Source organism: Suncus etruscus, chromosome 15 (assembly GCF_024139225.1).
Source record: "Suncus etruscus isolate mSunEtr1 chromosome 15, mSunEtr1.pri.cur, whole genome shotgun sequence".
In the NCBI taxonomy this organism is placed as follows: Eukaryota; Metazoa; Chordata; class Mammalia; order Eulipotyphla; family Soricidae; genus Suncus; species Suncus etruscus.
The window spans coordinates 26,943,447-26,965,264 of record NC_064862.1 but is presented as its reverse complement, the minus strand read 5'-3'; positions in this window follow the sequence as shown (position 1 = coordinate 26,965,264).

The window sequence follows — 21,818 nt, the reverse complement described above, 5'->3', positions numbered from 1 at the left end:
AAAGAAGGCAGAGCTGGAAGTGGTGGGGGCTTGGAAAAGTGCTCTCCAAAACTTCTAGGCATGATTTGATCTCAAAACTTCTAGGTTCCTGGTGTGCCCGATCCCAGTGAGACCTTACAGGAAGGCACTTGGAAGCAAGAAGTCAATCTGTGGCCAGGCCCCCTGAGGAGAAGGGTCTGGGCTCCCAGGGAAAGTCCCTTGAGAGTGCACAGGTGTGACCCATCTCAAGTGACAGACTTTCTTCCTTTAGAACAATTGGGGATCAGGAAAGATGGTACAATGTGGAAGGTGCTTGCTTTGCATGCAGCTGACCTGAGTTCAACCCCTGCTCCCCCTTCCCTTGCATCTCCCATGGTCTCCTGTGTACTGCCAGGAGTGATTCCTGAGTGCAGAGCCTGGAGAGACCCCATAGCAGTACAGGGTGTGACCCAAAAGCTAAAATAAAAATCTGGGGACATAATCCCCCTGAGCCAATGCTTATGGTGCCCTCATCTTCCCTTTTGGGACATTTCCTACTTGAACTCTGGAACACGTACTGGGCTCTCTCTGCCTCTGGAAATATTCCTGCTCTCTCTCTTGCATGTGTTACTCTCTCTCTTCTTCCCCTTCCTTAGTGCATTCAAATAAAACTTGTTAAAAATTGGGGCAGGAGTCAGCAGGGCATTTGTCTTGCACGTAGCTGACCTGGGTTGAATCCCCAGCATCCCAAATGGTCCCCTGAGTCTGCCAGGATTAATTAATGAGTACCAATGAGTGTGCCCCCACTCCAAAAAAAATTGAGAGCAAGGGAGGGCTTTAAATGTAGAAATTTAGTGGCTGAGTCCCATACCTGGCGTGTCTGAAGCTCTGGTTCCATCCCTAGCACCACAAAGTAGTGTTATTTATTTCTTTTTCGTTTGTTTTTGAGCCACACTCGGTAATGCTCAAGGATTACTCCTGGCTCTACACTCAGAAATTGCTCCTGAATAGGGCCGGAGTGATAGCACAGCAGTTGGACATTTGCCTTCCACACGGCCAACCCAGGAGGGACCCGGGTTCAATTCCCAGCTTCCCATATGATCCCCAAATCAGTCAGGAGCAATTTCTGAGCACAGAGCTCAGAGTAACCCCTGTGTGCAGCTGGGTGTGGCCCAAAAATCAAAAGAAAAAGATAAAAGAAGGGGCCAGAGTGGTGGTGCTAGAGATAAGGGGTCTGCATTGCAAGCTCTAGCCTAGGACGGGCAGTGGTTTGATCCCCTGGAGTCCCACATGGTCCCCCAAGCCAGGAGTGATTTCTGAGTGCATAGCCAGGAGTAACCCCTGAACGTCGCCCGGTGTGGCCCAAAATACCAAAAAAAAAAAAAAAAAGAAAGAAAAAGAAAAGAAAAGAAAACAAATCACTCCTGGGGGACCATCTGGGATGTCGGGAATTGAACCCAGGTCAGTCCTGGGGCAGCAGCATGCAATGCGAAAACACCCTACCTCTGTGCTTTCACTCCGGCCCAATATTTCTTTCTTTTCTTTTCTTTTCTTTTCTTTTCTTTTCTTTTCTTTTATTTTCTTTTCTTTTCTTTTCTTTTCCTTCCTTCCTTCCTCCCTCCCTCCCTTTCTTCCTTCCTCCCTCCCTCCCTTCCTTTCTTCCTTCCCTCCTCCCTCCCTCCCTTTCTTCCTTCCTTCCTTCTTCCTTCTTTCTTTCTTTTCTTTTTTCTTTCTTTTTTTTTTCTTCTTTCTCTTCTTTCTTTTCTTTTCCTTTCTTTCTTTCTTCTTTCTCTTTTCTTCTCTTTCTTTCTTCTCCTCCTTCTTTCTTTTTCTCTTTCTTTCTTTTCTTTCTTTCTTTCTTCTTTCTTTTCTTTCTTCTTTCTTCTTTCTTTCTTTCTTTTCTTTTTCTCTCTTTCTTTCTTCTTTCTTCTTTCTTTCTTTCTTCTTTCTTTCTTTCTTCTTTCTTTCTTTCTTCTTCTTTCTTTCTTTCTTCTTTCTTTTTTCTTTCTTTCTCTTTTTTCTTTCTTTCTTTCTTTCTTTCTTTCTTCTTTCTTTCTTCTTCTTCTTTCTTTCTTTCTTTCTTTTTTTCTTTCTTTCTTTCTTTCTTTCTTTCTTTCTTTCTTTCTTTCTTTCTTTTTCTTTTCTTTCTTTCTTTCTTTCTTTCTTTCTTTTTCTTTCTTTCTTTCTTTTCTTTCTTTCTTTCTTCTTTTACCACATCATCTGGTGATGTTCAGAGTTTCCTTCTGGTTTTGCAGTAGGATTCATTCCTGACAGCCTCAGGGAACCCTATGAGATGCCAGGGATTGAACCTGGGTCAGCTGTGTGCAAGACAAATGCCCTGCCCGCTGTCTTATCATTTTAGACCTGGTTTTGCATTTTGTAAAATGAATACAAGTTTATATTTTATTTATTTTATTTTTTGGTCGTTGGGCCACACCCGGTGATGCTCAGGGGTTATTCCTGGCTATGTGCTCAGAAATTGCTCCTGGCTCAGGGAACCATATGGGATGGCAGAGATCAAGCTGAGGTCCATTCTGGGTCAGCAGTGTGCAAGGCAAATGGAACAAATTTTGCTTTTTCTGGCTCTTTTGGGGCCATTACCAGGGATTGAACCCAGAGTTTACTACTGATCCATAGCCTCAGTGCCAGCAAGTGTTAATTTTACTCTACATTCAGCTGAAAAGTTGCAAGGGCAATCCAAAGGCGGTCCTGTGTTCTTACGCCGCTTCCCCAGGTGCATGCAGCTGACCACATCTGCCTGCTCTGCTCTCTTCCCGCTGTGGTTGGACACTGGGAGAGAAAGGAGGCCTGTCAGAGTCATTTTTCTGAAATCAGAATGCCCCTTCCCCCAATGTCCTTCAGCATGCTTGCCCCAATGTTCTCTCCCAGCTTTTACTTTTACTTTTACTTTTACTGCCCTGAACCTACAGTGTCTGAAAAATTCTCCTGTATCCAGTTTCTAGACCCAGGATAAAGTTCAGCAGTGATCACAAAGGGCCTCGACAGTGAAGGTTCCAAATTCGATCTCCAGCCACCTCAAACAACTTAAGTGCTGGATTAGAAAGAACAGCCCATCAATGGATTCCAAGGCTTGGGAGTAACCCCAGCATTGCCAAGAGTAGCCCCCCCCAAAACAAACAAACAAAAGAAATGCCAACTGTTCTTCAGATCCTGTTGTCTGTCCCCACCATGTCCTTTAACCACCAGGCAGTTTTGCCATAGACTGAATTTGTGCCTGTTGTTTGCGGTTTTGTTTTCTTAGTGGCCCACACCCAGCAATGCTTAGGGGTTATTTCTGGCTTTGCACTTAGGAGTCTTCCCTTGTAATGCTCAAGGGACCCCTATGAGATGCCAGCGATGGAGACTTAGTTGTCTGTGTGCAAGACAAATGCCCTCCCCACTGGACTATTCATCCAGCCCTGGGTTCATTGATCAACATTGGTCAACAATGACCATACCCAACCATTAGAAGAACGGGTCAGCTATTGTCTAGAAAGTTAGTTGGTGCCTTATTTTCTGTGGCTCTGTTCTGTGCCCCTCAAGGCCAGTTGGTTCCTAACAGACATTTTGCTTCCTTCCCTATTCCTTGTGGAACCAAGAGAAAATTCCCACCCTGGGGTTCCGTGCTCTTCTCTGAGCCAGCGTGGATGTAGATCGAAAAGCAAATGGGGGGCCAGAGAGATAGCACAGTGATGGGGTATTTGCCTTGCACACAGTCAACCCAGGACAGACCTGGGTTCCACCCCCTGCCATCCCATATGTTCCCCTGAGCCTGCCAGGAGTGATTTCAGAGCAAAAAGCCAGGAGTAACCCCTAAGAGCTGCTGGGTGAGGTCCAAAACAAAACGAACAAAACAAAATGAGGCTAAAGTAAGGGTATATATCTAGAACAAAGGACTGGATTAAGGCTTCGACGACAAAATGGGGGGCTCATGTGATGAGTCTGGGGGCTCTCAAAGGATGAAGACCAGGGATTCCATAACTGCATATTTGCCAGATTTCTCTGCTGCTTTAATTTTTTTTTTTCAAGAAAAAAATTGAATCTGGGTCATATCCCCTGTTTTCATTCTTCTAGAGAATGTAAGTTTCTTGTCAGTCTGCAGGTCCCTGTTTGCTCAAAATCATCTATGTGCCAAAGCTGATGCATCTTGGGGAGACTATCTTAGGGTACCCCCTATCCTTCACAATCTATCAAGGGGCACAGATTTACCCTCTCCTGTGATGCCAACTTTGAGGGCTGATTGAAGAGACATAGTAATATTTCAAAGCTGAGAACAAACCCACAAGGGCAGACGGTCTGAATTTTTGTAATATCCTCTCCAACCCCCTGCTCAGAAGCCACAAATAAGTTTTTCTCCAAGCTCTTTACTCAGAAAGTTTGTGTATTAGTTACTGACTGCTGTGTAACAAATCTCTCCCTCACCCTACAAATAAAAAAGCCTTGAGTTGCTAAAGAACTCAGTGCTCTGCTGAGTCATTCCTTAGCTTCTAAGGTCTCTGCTGGGTCATCCAAAGGGTTGCCCTCTGCCCACCCTACCAGACCCTCACCTGGGCTACCAGGTCCCTCCAACCCTTATTCCCATGACTATCAGCCTATCAGGGTGCTAGGGCTTTCCTGCCTGTTTTCTTTCTAGCTGAAGCACTTGAGATTTCTTCGCTGATGATGGGATTTCAAGAAAAGAAAATTAGAAGCTGTTAAGACCTCTTGGGATGGATGCTGCCAGTCACCTGGTCTAAATCATTGATTTTGAAGGTGAGGCCCATGGCCAGGTACATTCCAGGAGAGGGCAAAAATCCCTCCTTGGGGCTGGGCACCTTTTAGTCATTATTGCCAAAAACAAAACAAAACAAAACAAAAAAACAAAAAACAAAAACAAACCATTCACGAGGAGCTGGCATACCAAGGGTGCCTGTGAAATCACCAGAACATCCAAGAGAGAGCATCCAACATGCGGAACTAGAACAGTCTTCCTGTACTATGCTTTTCCCAGAAGACAGTCAGTCTGGTGAGGTGGTCCTGTCGCTCTGGGAAATTGTCCCTTCATCCTGAGATAAAACTAATCTATAGGGGCCGAAGAGATAGCACAGAGGTAGGGCATTTGCCCTGTGCGTGGCGACCCAGGACGGACCTGAATTCGATTCCCGGCATCCCAAGCCTACCAGGTCCCCCAAGCCTACCAGGAACAATTTCTGAGCCCAGAGCCAGGAGTAATCCCTGAGCACTGCCCAGTGTGACCCCCCCCCCCCAAAAATGATCTATAAAGTCATCACATCAAGCCAGGATGTTGGCTCAAAGAACTGGTGTACACACTTTGCATGCAGGAACCTGAGATATGATCCTTGATGCCACAAGGTCCCCTGAGCACCTCTGGAAATCACCTCTAGCACCAAATTGGGAATTGGTCCCCGCCTGGAGCACTGTCTGGTCTGGTCACTGACTGGCAGCTTAGGAAGAGAGAAAAGTGGGGGGAAATTGGGAGAATGGGGATTTATCTCTGAGCCAGAATGACTCTCAAGAAGCTATGAAGGGGATAAAGAGAGAATAGACCTAGGGATAGGGCCCAAAGGGGAGTCATGGGTCGGAAATAATGCAAGTGCTTTGGCCTCCATTTTTTCTCTCTCAGCATCTTGGGAAGTCCAGGTTAAAGCTTTAGCTTGCTTTATTTATTTATTTATTTATTTATTTATTTATTTATTTATTTATTTATTTTTGGTTTCAGAGTCACACCTGTCAGTGCTCAGGGATTACTCCTGACTCTGTGCTCAGAAATCACTCATGGCAGGCTCAGAGGATCATATGGAATGCCAGGAATCAAACCTGGGTCAGCAGCATTCAAAGCAAAAGCCCTACCTCTGTGCTATCGCTCTAGACCAACCCTTAGCTTTATAGACACTATTGAATCTCCATTCAACACAGAACTGATGCAACAAGTGATAACCATGGGGAGAACTTGGTAGAAAACAAGGTATTTCACATTAGTAGCAAGGAGTTGGGGGAAAGAGGCAAAGGTGTAGCCATGGAAGAGAGACATAGTGGCGAGGGGGAGGGGAGAGGGAAGATGACGGGATGTTGCTAGGTTTGGGCATCATGCAATGAGAATTCAAATACTATTGAGGGCTGGATTTCTGCTCTTCTTACAGTTAAGTCCATAGAAAGGACCTCATGGAAACCTGTCAGTTATATAGGTTAAATCATTTTGGGTTTTTGTTTTTTTTTTTTGTATGTCTTTCATTCATTTAGGGGCTGCTGGTAGAGGCCTTTGGGTTGGTCCTCATCTTACCTTCTAATTAGATATTTTCCAATTGGTTCCTTTGGTTTTCCTGTTAAAAAGATTTTTTCCGGGCCCGGAGAGATAGCACAGTGGCGTTTGCCTTGTAAGCAGCTGATCCAGGACCAAAGGTGGTTGGTTCGAATCCCGGTGTCCCATATGGTCCCCTGTGCCTGCCAGGAGCTATTTCTGAGCAGACAGCCAGGAGTCACCCCTGAGCACTGCCGGGTGTGGCCCCCCCCCAAAAAAATTTTTTTTTTCCCCATTGACTCCTCATCTGGCTCTTCCCCCTCCCCTTGGGGGTGGGCTTTGTCTTTCCCAGTAAAGACTGTTTTGGAGGCCTGGAGGGAAGCTGCCATCTTCGCTAGTGGTTCCATCCTGCCATCTTGGTTTCACATGGTGGTGCGACTGGCTTGTGGGTGAACAGCTTGCAGTGTTAGTTCCTGGCCTGCTATTTCTTCTCAACCGTGTGTGGATTATTTTCTTCTCTAACCATTGTTCTGTCTTTCAGGCCCCACGGTCTTTATATAAATTAAGCTTCAAGTCATCTGACCATCCCTCCAGAAAAACTAGTGGGCCTGTCTCTGTCCATGAAAACAGTAGAATACCTGGTCACAGTGCACCATTTCCACTGGAGTAATTCAGTATTAAAATAATATGATCTCTGGGTTTTTACTTTATTTTATTTTTTGTTTTTAGTTATTTATTTTGGTTTTTGGGCCACACCCAGCAGCGCTCAGAGGTTACTCCTGGCTCTTCATTTAGAAATGGCTCCTGACAGGCTTGGAGAACCATATGGGATGCTGGGGATTGAATCCATGTCCGTCCAGGCACGGACACCTGCAAGGCAAATGCCCTCCTGCTGTGCTATCACTCTGGCCCCTGATTGCTGTTTTTTTTTTAATGATACTTTTAATTTAATCACTGTGACATACACACTTAGGCAGTAATATTGCTCCTGGTAATATACCTTAGGAGATAAAAAAAAACACAATGCAGAAAAGGCATCTGTACTCCCATGTTCATCACAGCACTATTAGCAATAGCCACAATCTAGAAACAGAAAATGAATAAAAAAAAAAATTGTGGTATATCAACACCATGGAATACTACACAGATGTTGGGAAAAAATTGAAGATATGAAATTTGCTTATACATGGATGGATTGTATTATGGAGTGTTATGAATATTATGCTGAGCATAATGAATTGAGGGAGAGGGACAGATAAAGGGTGATTGCTCTCATAAGTTGATTTTGTTTGTTTGTTTTTAGGTCACATAGTGAGTAACCTGGTTTCACTCGGAGGCAACTCCTAACTCTGTGCTCAGAAATTACTGCCAGTAGGCTCAGGGGGCCGGATGGGTTGCTGGAGATCAAACTTGGGTTGGCCATGGGCAAGGCAAATGTCCTACTCAGCATTTTGCTATCACTTTGGCCCCTGATAATTTTTTAAAAATAAGAAAATTTGCATTATTTTATATTTTTTTGCTTAGAGGGAGGCTTTATCCCCCCCCCACACACACACACACATGGTTATGCTGCCCTCTTTTCCAATGAGTTGTTCTCTCTTATTTCACCTTCTCTCTCTGTGTCAGATCCACATGGCTCAAAGAAGCATTGGCACAGGATGGTGTGGTAGACAAAACCCTGTGATGAGGCAGGAGGGAGGGAGCCTCTGGGTGCAGAGGGTATGGCTTCTTCATGGGTGAGATTTGGGGGGCTGGGTTTCAGCCTTGTGTTCTGTTCAAGTTGCTGCTCCAACAGCTAACACAGGGCCTTGCTTGACCTTTGAACTCACCTTCTGGTTTCTGCAGAAAAACTCATTTTTGCTGAGAGTTTGGGATTTTTAGCATCTCTGCCACCAGACAGATTTCAGACCTGGGGAGGAAGCTTCTGTCTGTCTACTATTTTTTTGTTGTTTGTTTGTTTAACCTCTTTGATACCCAGTTTCCCAGTCAGTCAGACAGGGTAACTAATGGCCACCCTGAGGGGTAGAGATAGCAAAGTGGAAGCAGACAGGAAACCCTGGAGAACAAATCTGAAAGATCTCAGAAAAATAGCCTGTTGACTGACGACTTGTTCTGAGCCCTCCCAGGGTGGATGCCAGGAACCACTGATAGCACAAAACCCTGGAGATGTGACTTTTACTATGTCTATACGTGCAGAACCAGGAAAAGACTTATATAGGAATGAAACAATAGCACAGCGGGGAGGGCATTTGCCTTGCAGGAGGCTGACCCGGATTCTATCCTGGGCATTCCCCTAGGGTCCCCTGAGCACTGCCAGGAGCAATTCTTGTGCACAGAGCCAGGAGTAAACCCTGAGCACTGCTGGATGTGACCCAAAACCCATAAATATATTCATTTATAAATTAGACAAAGGGATTTATTTAACAATTGTAAAACCATTATAACAAGATCCCAAAATGAAAGTCCTATGGCTAGCCTAATCTCTCTCTCTCTCTCTCTCTCTCTCTCTCTCTCTCTCTCTCTCTCTCTCTCTCTCTCCTCTTTTTTGCTCTTTCTCTCCCCCACTCCCTCCAGGCCTTAGTTGTTAGTTGGCCTAACGCTTAGAAACTGAAAGCTGAGAGGCCGGAGAAATAGTCCAGTAGTAGGGTGTTTTCCTTGCAAGCAGCCAACCCAGGACTAATGGAAGTTCAAATCCCAGCATCCCATATGGTCTCCTGAGCCTGCCAGGAGTGATTTCTGAGCACAGAGACAGGAGAAAACCTTGAGCACTCCCCCAAACTGAAAGCTGAAATTCAGATTGGATCCTTGTCCCCCACTTTTATGCTTTGGTTTCCGTCTCAGCCTCACCATTTCCCACCTCCTGTCTCCCTACAGTTTACCACTCCCAGCTCCACACCCAGACAGACACAGTGAATTAGGATCCCCCCCCCCCCCCCGTGGGTGGCTTTACCTTCAAATTGCAATCCTAGACTCTCCACAGTATGAGCAGTGGGGTTCAGGATGCCCCCACTCGTTTCCTTAGAGATGAGCAGCCCAGGTTTCTCTGTGCCCCCCACTTCAGAGCCCCTGAGTTACACTGCAAACAATCCCCTGAGTTCAGACTCACTTTTTTTTTTCTTTTTTTTTTTTTTTTCTGCTTGTTCGTTTGTTTGGGCCACACCCGGCAGCAGCACTCAGGGGTTACTCCTGGCTCTGTGCTCAGAAATTGCTCTTGCCAGGCTCGGGGAACCATATGGGATGCCAGGGACCAAACCCACATCCATCCTGGATCAGCCACGTGCAAGGCAAATGCCCTACCACTCTGTCCCCCAGACTTCCGTTTTAAAAGACCATGTGGGAGCCAAGATAATGCAAGAATCACTAGTGCTGGCTGGAATCTTGGGAAGAGAGGCACAGAAATCAGACCCCGCTGTTCTTTGGGTTTGAGCTTCACCATTAGGCAGAGAAGAGGAGGCCACTCAGAGGAATGGAATGTCTGACTTTCACAGGCCTCTGAGGATCTTATTCTTTCACAGGAAAACAGCCCTCGGCTCCCAAGCTAGGGCTTGCCTGTTTCCTCCCTGAGTCCGCTAGAAGTCTCAGCATCCACCAGATCCTCCTTTCTACCTTCTTAGTGCTTTGTGGTGTTGCTGTTCTGCCATTCCCTGTCCCTATATACTTTGTTTTCAATACTCCTTCTCCTCCTTCATGGTCCAGATCAGGCCCTCCCTGACCTTGGAGGACAATTATACCTTTGCATTTTTTTTCTCCCATCAAACATAACATACATTCTACTATACAGGTCATGCACTGCCCAATCCTGGAGGCCCCAAACAAGTGTTGCCCCCATTCTAACTTCCACCCAGGGGCCTTCATGCCATATTCCAGCCACATTGAAGATGTTAAAGACTTCAGATTTGTTCCTGGAGGAACTCATTCAGTTCCTCAGCCAAGCCAGGACCCCTATTGGCTATCCTTCTTATTTGGTCTCTTCTTTCCTTTATTGAACCCATCTCCAATGAATCTTAGTCTTTGTCAAAGTCAAGTCCCCTCTCAGAGAAAGAGTCCTGTCACAGCTCAGCAGAGTCAGGAGACACCTCCAAGATGCCTGAGCCATGACACGGACACTGCTTTAGTAGGTCTGTGGTGCTGTCCTGCTAGCAAACATTCTCTCCTAATTCCACGGTCAGATCCACAAGGAAAAACACTGAGCATCTGTTTTATTGAACAGATGGTACATGCTATGGTTATCTGTGTGCGAGAGTGTGTGTGGTTTTTGTGTGTTTGTTTTTGTTTTTGTCTTTAGACACAATCATTTTGGTGGATCCTTAAAACCACCTAGTGGAACAGACCTAATGCTCCCCCATTACACTGGACGTGGAAATGGAGGAGGAGTGAGTTCAAGCACCTGGCCTGAGTGCTGGGCTTGGTCATCGGGCAGCTAAAACTCTGGCTCAACTCAATCTGTCAGCCAGTGGTTTGGTTTCATCTGCTTGGGGGTCACACCCAGTGGTGCAGAGATGGAGCCTAGGGGTTCCCAATGCAGAGCTTGCCTCAACCCTTTTCATCTTCTCTTGGCCCATCCCAACTTACATGTGGGCCAAGCCACAGCCCAGCCTGTTTCCTGTGTTGTTTAAATGCCACAGAAGTAGGAACCCAGAGCCAGAGAGATAGCACAGTGGTAGGGCATTTGCCTTGCAAGCAGCCAACCCGGGATGGACCCGGGTTCTATCCCTGGTATCCCATATGGTCCCCTGAGCCTGCCAGGAGCAATTTCTGAGTGTAGAGCCAGAAGTAACCCTGAGGACTGCTGGGTGTGGCCCCCAAACAAAACAGTACCAGAGAGAGAGAGAGAGAGAGAGAGAGAGAGAGAGAGAGAGAGAGAGAGAGAGAGAAGTAGGAACCCAGATTCCAGATGGTTTGTCCTTTCTGGAAGTAGCTGGTCACTGGTCTCCACTGACATCAGAATAAGCTGGATGTCTGCACCCACAGATCTTCACCTCTGGTGGGATTATTGATGTGATTGTTTGCTTTGGGGCCTAACCCTGAGGGTGCTCGGGGTCTGCTCCTCTCAGAGCTCAGGGGGAGGTGGATACGGTGGGAAGGAGGATGAATGGAACCAGGGTCTCCCATATGCAAAGCCCAGACTCCAATCCCGAAGCATCTGGAGTCATCAGGTGGGTTTGATCTGCTCCTGCCAGCTCTTCCCTGGTCCTCCTGTGACCTGAGGTCCCTGGTCTCTGTTGCCACAGAGCACAAAGCCAGAGGGTCCTCTTCATAACACTTTGCCCTGGCTCTGCATGAGAGAGCTCAGATCACAAACTTGGCTTCTCTTTTCAGCCAAACACTAGTTCCTCTCTCCATTGTTGTTTCTTCAAAAGTGCAGCTTCCTGACCCTGAGCCAGGGAGGTTGTTTTTTGTTTTGTTTCGGTTTCATTTTTGGGCCACACCGGTGGTGCTCAGGGGTTACTCCTGGCTCTGCACTTAGAAATCGCTCCTGGAAGGCTCAGGGGATGATATGGAATGCCAGCAATCGAACTCTGGATCGGCCGTGTGCAAAGCAAATTCTCTACCACTGTGCTATTGTTCTGGCCTCTGATTTTTTTTTAATGAATTCTTCTCTGGTTTGATATACTATATTCCATCTATTCCAGAGTCATAAAAGCTTGAAGACTCAGCAAACAGCTCTAGGCAGGAATCCTTTGGGTTCTGATACTGTGAACACCAAACTATGGCCCCAGGGCCAAACTGAATGAACAGCTATGCTTGTAAATAAAGTTTTATTAGAACAATATTGTCCTCATTTATTCACAAAGTTCATGCTGACTGTTTCATGGCAGAATGGAGTCAGAAGGGACCATGTGACTCACAAGGTCAAAATGATGGCCTTGATGGTGAGGGAGGGTGTGATGTGCTTTCAAAGGCATTAAGTGTCTTGGTGGTGTTTTTTTAACTCATTACTTGACCTCTGAACCCCTTCTTAAATAATGGAGGAATTTCTCATTTCATAGGATGGAATTTGAGGCCTATCACAGAAGCTAAAAATGCAGGTAGTTCCTACAGCAGGTTAGTGTGCCTGTCTAAAAGTCTTAAACCCCAGAACCTGTATTTGTGACTTTCTTTGGTCAAAAAGGCTTTTTTGTTTTGTTTTGGGGGGCCATGCCCAGCTGTGCTCAGGGGTTACTCTCGGTTCTGCGCTCAGAACTCCTGGCAGGCTCAGGGGAACCATATGGGATGCCGGTGGTCAAACCTGGGTCTGTCTTGGGTAGGCTGCATTGCAAGGCTGTGCTATCACTCCAGCCCTGTCAAAAGACTTTCATGTGATTGTTTTAGGGCACACTCAGTGTTACTCCTGGCTTTGCACTCAAGGATCATTTTTGGCTGTTGTGGGGGGACCCTTTGGGATACTGCGGGACCAAAGCCAGGTCAGCCACATGTAAGGTAAGCATCCTCCCTACTGGGCCCTCATTCTGACCCCTGGTCAAAGAGTCTGGATATATGGCATTGAGGTATTGACTGATACTGCGAAGACTCAGCTACTGTTGCATTTTCAGATATGCCAGTGACTGGGCTTTTGCAGTACACATCTCAGCGTCTAGAAGTATTGGTGACGTCCAAGCCTATTGCTGTGTCTGTACCCAAGAGGGCAGCGACAGCAGCTTCTGAAATGATTAGGGGTCTAACTTTCGTGCACAAAGCCTGTGTATAATCTGCTAGCTGCACAGTCTAAAAACTACTCCAGAATATGAACATACAGGACCTTGCATGTGCCAAGGCTGGTGAGTCACATGCCCAGCCAGCCAAGCTCCATTTTTCTTCTGATACAACCCACCCTGGTCAATCAGTGCCTGGCATCTCGAGGGGTTAGCTGGGAGCTCTGGGCAGCCATCAGATCCCTCCTATCCCTCACCACTCCTAAGGTGATATTTTGGTGACAGATGAAAGTTGGCCATAAAGAGGGCCCAGGAGATGGCTCAGCTTAGCATGCTGGGGGCCCAGGTTCAATTCCCCAGTGCAATATAGGTTGTTCTCTTGAGACTGGATGTGGCCCACAAACAAACAAACAAACAGATTGATCACAGAGAGAATATTTACACCATGGAAATTGGCAAGTGCATCAAAGTGGACTTTCAAGTTCATGTATCGGCTGACAACTCACAGGTTGTTCCAGCTGTAACCCTGATTGCTTATCACAGGCTATCTCATTCCATCCAGCATGTAACCAATAAGAAATGTTTTCTATTCATCATAGCTCCACAATGAGGAATCTAAACAAAATGAAGGGATTGTTCAAAGACATACATTTAAGGGATGATAAATCCAGGACCTGAACTTCTGGTTTCACATTTTTTTTTCTTATTAGAACATTTATTGAAGTCTATTTCCTTTTATTTTTTTAAATATAAAATCTTTATTTAAGCACCATGATTACAAGCATGATTGTAGTTGGGTTTTGGTCATGAACAGGACACCCCCCCCCCATTCACCAGTGCAACATTCCCACCACCAATGCCCCTCATCCCTCCTTCCCAATCCTTGCCTGTATTTGAGACAGGCATTCTACTTCTCTCACTCATTAAGACTGTCATGATTATTAGTGTAGTTATTTCCCTAACTGCACTCACCATTCTTTGTGGTGAGTTTCATATTTTAAGCCAGTCCTTCCGGCTCTCATCTCTATTGTCTCTGGCCATTATTACAATAATGTCTTTACATTTTCTTAAACCCCATAGATGAGTGGGACTATTCTGTGTCTATCTCTCTCCCTCTGACTTCTTTCACTCAGCATAATAGATTCCATGTACATCCATGTATAGGAAAACTTCATCTCTCCTGATGGCTGCATAATATTCCATTGGGTCTATGTACCACAGTTTCTTTAGCCATTCATCTGTTGAAGGGCATCTTGGTTGTTTCTAGAGTCTGGCTATTGTAAATAGCGCAGCAATGAATATAGGTGTGAGGAAGGCATTTTTGAATTGTATTTTTGTGTTCCTAAGGTATATCCCCAGGGTATATATATTTCTAAGTCAGAGTAAGGTTAATGAACACTGTTTCTGAGAGTGAAGATTTTAAAATGGACTAGACAACAATCAGGCAAACAAAACCCTGCCAATCTCCACAGTATTAATAAGGGACAGTCTAAGCTAGTCCATATCCTCTCCCACCCCCACACCATCCCCAGATTCTTGCAAAAGGAGGACAGGGCTCTCTTAGAGGCAAAAAGTTGACTGGCCAGAGTGGGGCATTTAGATCTGAGCAAACACCCAGCCCTGCTTCGAAGCTAAGGGCCCCTTGGTGGTTCAATGCCCAATGAGGTGGGGGATTGAGTGCGCATGTCATTAGCAGGCTAGAGGGAAGCAGACAGACTCACCTTGGTGCTCGAGGCACCCAGGGCGGGCACTGTGGGCAGTGACAGATTTACCATTAGCAGGACACACTGAGCCCCCTTGCCAGGAGAGAGATTGATAATGCCAGCACAGCTGTTTGCACAGGCTCCAGCCAGACACAGCATTCTGGAGCCAACCTTGCTGCTATCTAAGGATGCCGCTTCACTCCTGCCCACTCCAGCCTGGGAACTGGGCAGGAATTCTGGGGGTGTGCCAGGACTGGAAGCTCTTAGCTCTTGCGTCTCTGTTTGCCTCTGCCAGAGGACAGGCCTGTGTGCTAGCCATGCCCAGTATGGTGGCCGTGGGAGGTCAGGAATGCACCCAGACTGGTGCTTCTGAGGGGCAGGAGAGAGACACTGGGGTGGGGTATGACAGCTGGATATGCTCTGGAGTTAGTCTTTCACAGGCTGCAGGAACCAAGAAGGCAAGAAGTCAGCTCGAGGGGGGAGGCAGAACCCTCATGGATCTGAAAGATGATGATGAAGATAAAACCACCTGATAGCACAGTGGGAGGGTGTTTGCCTTGCACATGGCAGACCTGGGTTTAATAAGGTTTAATAAGGTCCCCTAAGCCTACTAGGAATGACCTCTAAGCGCAGAGCCAGGAGTAACTCCTGGGCACTACCGGGTATGGCCCCAAAACCAAACCAAAATAAAGACAAAATCATAAGAACGTAAGTCCAAATTACAGTGGCCCAGTAGTTTGAATCTGCAGCATCCCGGGTCAAGGATCACATACTGTCTTTCGCCCTTTTCGGGGGGGGGGGGGGTGGGTGGTGCATATTCAACAGTGCTCAGGGCTTCCTCCTGGCTCTGGACTCAAGGGTTTACTCCTAGTCCTGCTCTGGGTAACATACGGAATGCAAGAAATGGGACTCAAGTCACCCATGTGCAAGGCAAAGCATTCTCCCACTGTATTATAGCTCCAACTTCCTTCCCCAAAAATTCTGAGGGGCTTTTGCCACTCCTCATCTCTGATGAAGCCAACTGAAACAAAGGACTTTGCGACTCCGATGCCTGGAAACTGAAGGAAGAAGTGTATACACACACACACACACACACACACACACACACACACACACACACACACACACAGCCAAGCCACCTGAGTGTGAAAAATGGGCTTCATCCTGTCTCTGGCTGAAAACTCATCCTGGGCAGGAAGAGCCTTCTTGGATGTGATCAAAGACCAGACTGGGCAGATGGATGCAAAGGAAGCCAAGGCTGGCCAGCAACTTGCAGAAGACACTGGACATTATTTCTCAGGCACGTGGGGGAGTCAGTCCCACTAACACCTTCACCCCACATTCCCGCTTTCACTCATGGGCACAGTGATTGCCATGCTGGCTCTGGGCTCCCACAGTCCCAGGAGGATAATCCAGGCCTGTGGCCCAGCTGGACTTTGGTGCCAGGAGTTTTGAGCCAGGCCAGCAGGGTTGTTGAGCACCTAGGCTGGCCCATACAGGAGCCCCCTGTGCCAGGATCAACCCAGGAAAATCCCAGGCCACAGAGAACTTGGCCTAGAGACCCAAGGCCAGAATGGCAGTCTTTTTTCTTTCCTTAGGAACCCGATCTCCCATTCTTTGGAGGCAGAAAGAGAAAAGGCCCCTTTCTGTGAGCCAATAGTACCCAAGGGACCGAGGCCTGATGACCCTTACATAGACACAGTAATATGTGCTACTGGGTGAGCAACTTTACCTCAGAAAGACTCAGCCCCGGCCAGGGCCTTCCTCCCAACTGACTGCCCATAGTTGTCTTCTCTTGCTGAGCTTTGTTGGTAGCTCATTTGGGGTGGGAAATTTCCTGTGTCTTCAGAGATGGTCCCTCAAGACTCTGGAGGAACAACCGCCCCAGGAGGCCTATCTGCCAGGGCAGCTTCTGTGAGGAGCTAGTGCTCACCCTCTCAGGAGATTTTCTCAAGAGAGTTTTCATCATTCAGTCGCTTCCTCCCCCATCAGCCAGAGACCCCGCTTCATTTTCTTTTGAGCTTTCAGGATTTGGCACAATGGATTTTTTTAAAATATATCTATAAACTGGATTTGGGGTGTGTGCTGGAGCTTGAGCCCAGGGTGTCATATGTTCAAGGTCTGCCATCTACTACTGAGACATCTCCAAGCCCCCATATAATAGATTCTTTGAAATGTTTTGTGAACTGAACAAATCCTAGACTCATTATAGAGAATCAATCTCTTTACCCTTTGAGTTGGTTCAGCCAATGGAACCGCCATCTTAGACTTCCCTCTGGTAACCCAGAGACAGTTCACTTGGGCTTGAGCCACAAAGCCAAGGTGTTTGTTGCAGAGCTGAATGCTGAAGCCATGTCTGTGGGCCTTGGGGTTCCCCCCAAACCCAGTCCCTTTCCAGGGCACTTAATTTCCTTCCAACCAGTGGTGTTTGTGGGCCACAGGTTTTGGTCCTTCAGAAAGGAAGTGAAACTTGTCTCTCAAAGTCAAGTAGTTGAGTTGCTCTTAAAATCTCATGTCTAATTTATTGGGGTTCTTCAGAAAGCTGAGGAAAATTCTCCCTTACACAGACAGCCTTTATGGAGTCCAGCTCAATTCTCAGTACCACTGATATAGAAAGTGGGGGCACACTGAACAGATTTCTTAATCCCCTCAGATCTCAAAGTTTCAGCTTCTCCAAGTCAGGGACCATCTTTCTTTCCATGGGAGACAACAATGCTGGCAAAGACAGCTCTGTCATAGCCCAGGGAACCCCGTCTTTCAGTCTGTGCCCTCGAATGCCCAGGGACCCATCTTTTAGTCTGTGCCCTCGAATGCACTAACGTTGCCTCGTTGATTTTACCCATGGCCTGGAGGTGACAGAAGTCTACCCCATTTCTCAGAAAGAAAAACTAAGGAAGTTCCACAGGGCCCAAGTGCCCTTTGAACTATCAGCTGCTGCCAGACATGGTTGACTGCAAAAGGATCTTCTGGAATGTTCTTTTTTTTGTTTTGTTTTTGGGTCACACCCGGCAGCGCTCAGGGGTTACTTCTGGCTCTATGCTCAGAAATTGCTCCTGGCAGGCTCAGGGAACCATATGGGATGCCGGGATTAGAACCACCGACCTTCATGAAAGGCAAATCTCTCCGGGCCCCATATCTTCCGGAATGTTCTAACTGAAGTGTGGTCTTGGTGTGAAGCAGGGGTTTGCCCTCCAGACACCCAACCAGACTCAATTTCCTGCAGTCCAGAAACCTGCAGGGCTCCTTGGGGCCTGGACTGATTGTGGGCCAGGAGTCTTTGTGACCCCTGGGGACACCTTGGCGGGGAGGCAGCTGCCTCCCTTTGACCTGTCAGCAGAATTCCTTCAAGTCACCCCAGTTTTCCTGTGTTTAAAAAGGAGACTAATCACAGCTAAGCAGTTTGAAGTCTTGGTCTGAAAAGCATCATTATTACTTGCTCGAGGGTCTTGGCATCTCAGGGCCTCACACACACAAAACAGAAACCCACAGTGATTTCTAATGCAAATTGGGTTTGAAGAGGATCTAGGGGCTCTCTGAGGCTCCCAGTCACCCACAGAGGAGGTGCACCCCAGGGGGGGACTGTTGCCTTGGGCAAAGAATTTCCTCTCATCATGACAAAACCCAGATACAGCCATTTCCCTCTTTCAGACTCTGACCGCTGCCCGCCCCTACCCCCCCACCACCCGTCCGGCTGGAATGCGTGGCTTTCCCTTCACCAGTTTTCCCTCTGTGATCAAGGCTGCAGGCCTCACAGTCTCTCTCACACACTTTCACATACAGACACACACGGGTACGCTCACAATACACATACAGACACACAGAGGACACAAACAACACATATTCACAGACAGACACACAGTATATTCACACACATACTCATTGACAGAAACACACTATCATAGTCACACACAGGACACTAAAAACACGCATCCACAGACACACAGATACACAGATTTTTTGGTCACACCCAGCTCTCCTACACGCAAGGCAAGAGAGTGGCCATGGAGATATCTCCCGGTCCAATTTTTGATTGGATTTCTTGATCCATTTATTTATTTTGGTTTGGGGGAAATCACACCCGGGGTTGCTCAGGTCTTCCTCCTGGCTCTTGGTTCAGACATCATTCCTGTTGGGGATCTGAGAATCAAAGGGCATGCTGGGGATTGAACCCTAGTCGACCACATATGAGGTGAGAGCTCTCCCTTTGTCCTCTCTCTGGAGCCCTTCTTTGTCACCCCAAGGCCCCCCTGTGCAATGCATCCCAGGAACTTGGTTGTACCCCTGTGCAGGGCCCGAGTTTGATCCCTCATCCTTACACACCTCCTCCCCTTATTTCTGACTCTTCTCTTGGACTGTGTGGCTTCTCTAGAGCTGTGAGGTCATAGACAAACTGTGTCCTAGGCAGTGTGGCCAATGACATCTGATCTTGGTCCCTGTTATGTTCATGGACATTTTCCTTTAATGGTCTCTATTTCAAAACCAAGAGATTCCACCTGAAAAGCCACAGAGAATTCCAGTTATTTTGAAAAATTTCTGAGGCAAGGGTTGGCCAGAGCCTCCTTTCCTTGAGACTGTGTCCTTCTCTGGAGGCCACAGCCACATCATGCCGGACACTAAGGATGTCTGGCAATTTTTCAGGGTTTTTTTTTAAGATCACCATATAAGGGCTCCACCTAGCAACGCTAGAGGCACCCCACCTCCATACTGGCTAAGGTTGGAACCAACACCAACATAGACAGCTGCACCACCATTCAAGGTCTCTCCCTATGTCCCAGATTGTTTGTTTGGCCACACCCAGTGGTGCTCAGGACTTCTTCCTGCCTCTATACTCAGAGATCACAATTGATAAGGATCAGAGGATCTTAGGGGTACCAGGGATCAAGCTGTATTTATTGTGTACAAGGCAAGCACCCTAACCACTATACTATCTCATTGGCACCTATACTATGATTATTTTATGTTAGTTTTTGGGCCACACCCTGAGGCACTTGGGGATTGCTCCTGGCTCTGGGCTCAGATATTCCTCCTGGCAGGCTCAGGGGAAACATGGGATGCTGGGGGATCGAACCTGGGTTGGCCACATACAAAGCAAACACCCTCTCCACTGTGCTATTGCTCCAGGCCCCCTATACTGTGATTCTTTTTTTTTTTTTTTTTGAGAATAAGGTTTTAATTAAAGTTTGTTTTTAAAATAACTAAACCTTGAGAACTGTGATTCTTAACTGCAAAACTTAATTTCTCCCTTTGCCTTTGGACCTGAGAGTGTCCAAATGGCAAAATCTGGACTGGAAAATAAAAAATATTGCAGGCTGTTGCTTGGAACCCCCTTATCTAGTTCAAGGGCCCAGCCCCCCAGACCCCTTTGGCTGGGAGTGGAGGATAATGGTGTCTCTCAGCAAGCACAGTCAATCAGAGATGACAGCTGATCTGCCCCTCCCTTAGAGCAACTACAGCTAATGACAGGCCAAACTGGTAGGAGGGGTGCATGGCAGACACCAACGCAGTACGGGCAGAGCAAGCCAAGGGCCAAGCCTGGATGGTTCCTCCACTGAGGTCCCAGAGGCTTTTGAAAGACATGGAGGCACAAACAGTAGCCTTTGCAAAAGGTTATCCCTGGGTGCTGGCTTTAACCTGCAGAACCTCCATTTCCTCCTCAGTCCCCCATTACTGTGAGTTGATTTCAGCATCTTCAAACCCAGATAGATAAACAAGAGTGAGCCCTGCTCAAGGGGAGGAACACCCCCATTTCTTGCCCTGTGTTGCTTTCAAGGCTCTTTGATGATATAGCATTGCCTATGCCCAGCACTCAGCAGAGGCCACAGAACAGCCTGGCCTTTATTTGTTTTTTTATTTGGGAGGGGTTTGGGTCACACCCCGCAGTGCTCAGGAGTTCCTCCTGGCTCCAAGCTCAGAAATTGCTCCTAGCAGGCTCGGGGGACCATATGGGACACGGGGATTCGAACCACCGACCTTCTGCATGCAAGTCAAACGCCTTACCTCCATGCTATCTCTCCTGCCCCCAGCCTGTCCTTTTAACTGAGGACCACTAGCTGAGTATTTGATGAGCGAGTGACCATCCTCATAGCTCAGGGACACTGACCATGTGCCAGAGGCCAGCGTGCAAAAGCCCCAGGTAACCCCTATTGGACATCCCCCTGACCTAGTCCCCCCCATATGCCCCCCACTAAACCACCACCTACCCACCTGCAAACCCTCTCTGGAAGACGCTCCTCACCAGGGCCTGAAGGCAACAAGGTCCCAATTTCCATATTGTTAAAAAGAGGGGGGAGTGCCCCATAAATGATTCAAGACTTGTCAATCAAAGGACAATAAAAATGAGGCATTTATTTATTTCCCCTTTGCTGATGCCTGGCTTGGTTCCCACTTTCTCCTTGGAGGGGGAGTGTGTGTGCTTCTCGTGCCCTCCTTGTCTCATTGATGCAAGGTGACTATTGTCTTCACCCTTGAATTGAACAAAGCCCCTGCAGTCAGAGAATCCAGGTTGGGGTTACCAAGAGAGGGGTCTGGGGGGATTGTAAGAAGAATTGAGGACACTACAGGGGTGGAAATCCCAGAAAATTCTGGTTCTTAATGTGAATTCAGTCCTGGGAAATTCAGCAGTGACCAAGACAGGTCTGCTTCTCCCCTTACGAAGCTGCTATTTGAATTGTGACAATGACCTAATTTGTGTGTGTGTGTGTGTGTGTGTGTGTGTGTGTGTGTGTCTGTCTGTCTGTCTGTCTGTCTGTCTGTCTACCCTCCTTGGTCCTGAACAGAAATCACAGGCACCTTCTTTTAATTTGTTTTTTAAAGACAGACTGTCCCAAGGGCTGGAACATAGACTTTGCAGGTTGGAGGCCCCGATTTGATCCCCAAATACTGTCAAGTATAATCCCCAAACAAAACCAAACTCAAAGAGAAAACTTTTCTCTGGGGCAGGGTGTCATTCAGTTCTAGAACATTTGCCTTCCATGTGTGAGGCCTTGGTTTGCTTCCGGAAAAATAGCCAAATAAAGGAACTGCAACTGTGGCGGTTCTCTCGTTGGTTGGGCTATAGGTGGTTTTGATTCTTTTTTCCCCTTTGACCAGCTCTTCCTTCTCTACCCAGCCCCCAATAAAAAATAAAAACATAAGAGGGGGTGCAGAGAGAAAAATACAGCAGGTAGGATACTTGCTTTAAATATGGCTGACCCAGGTTCGATTCCTGGGCATCCCACATGGTCCCCCTGAGCCTACCAGGAGGAATTCCTGAGTGCAGAGCCAGGAATAAGCCCTGAGCACCATGAG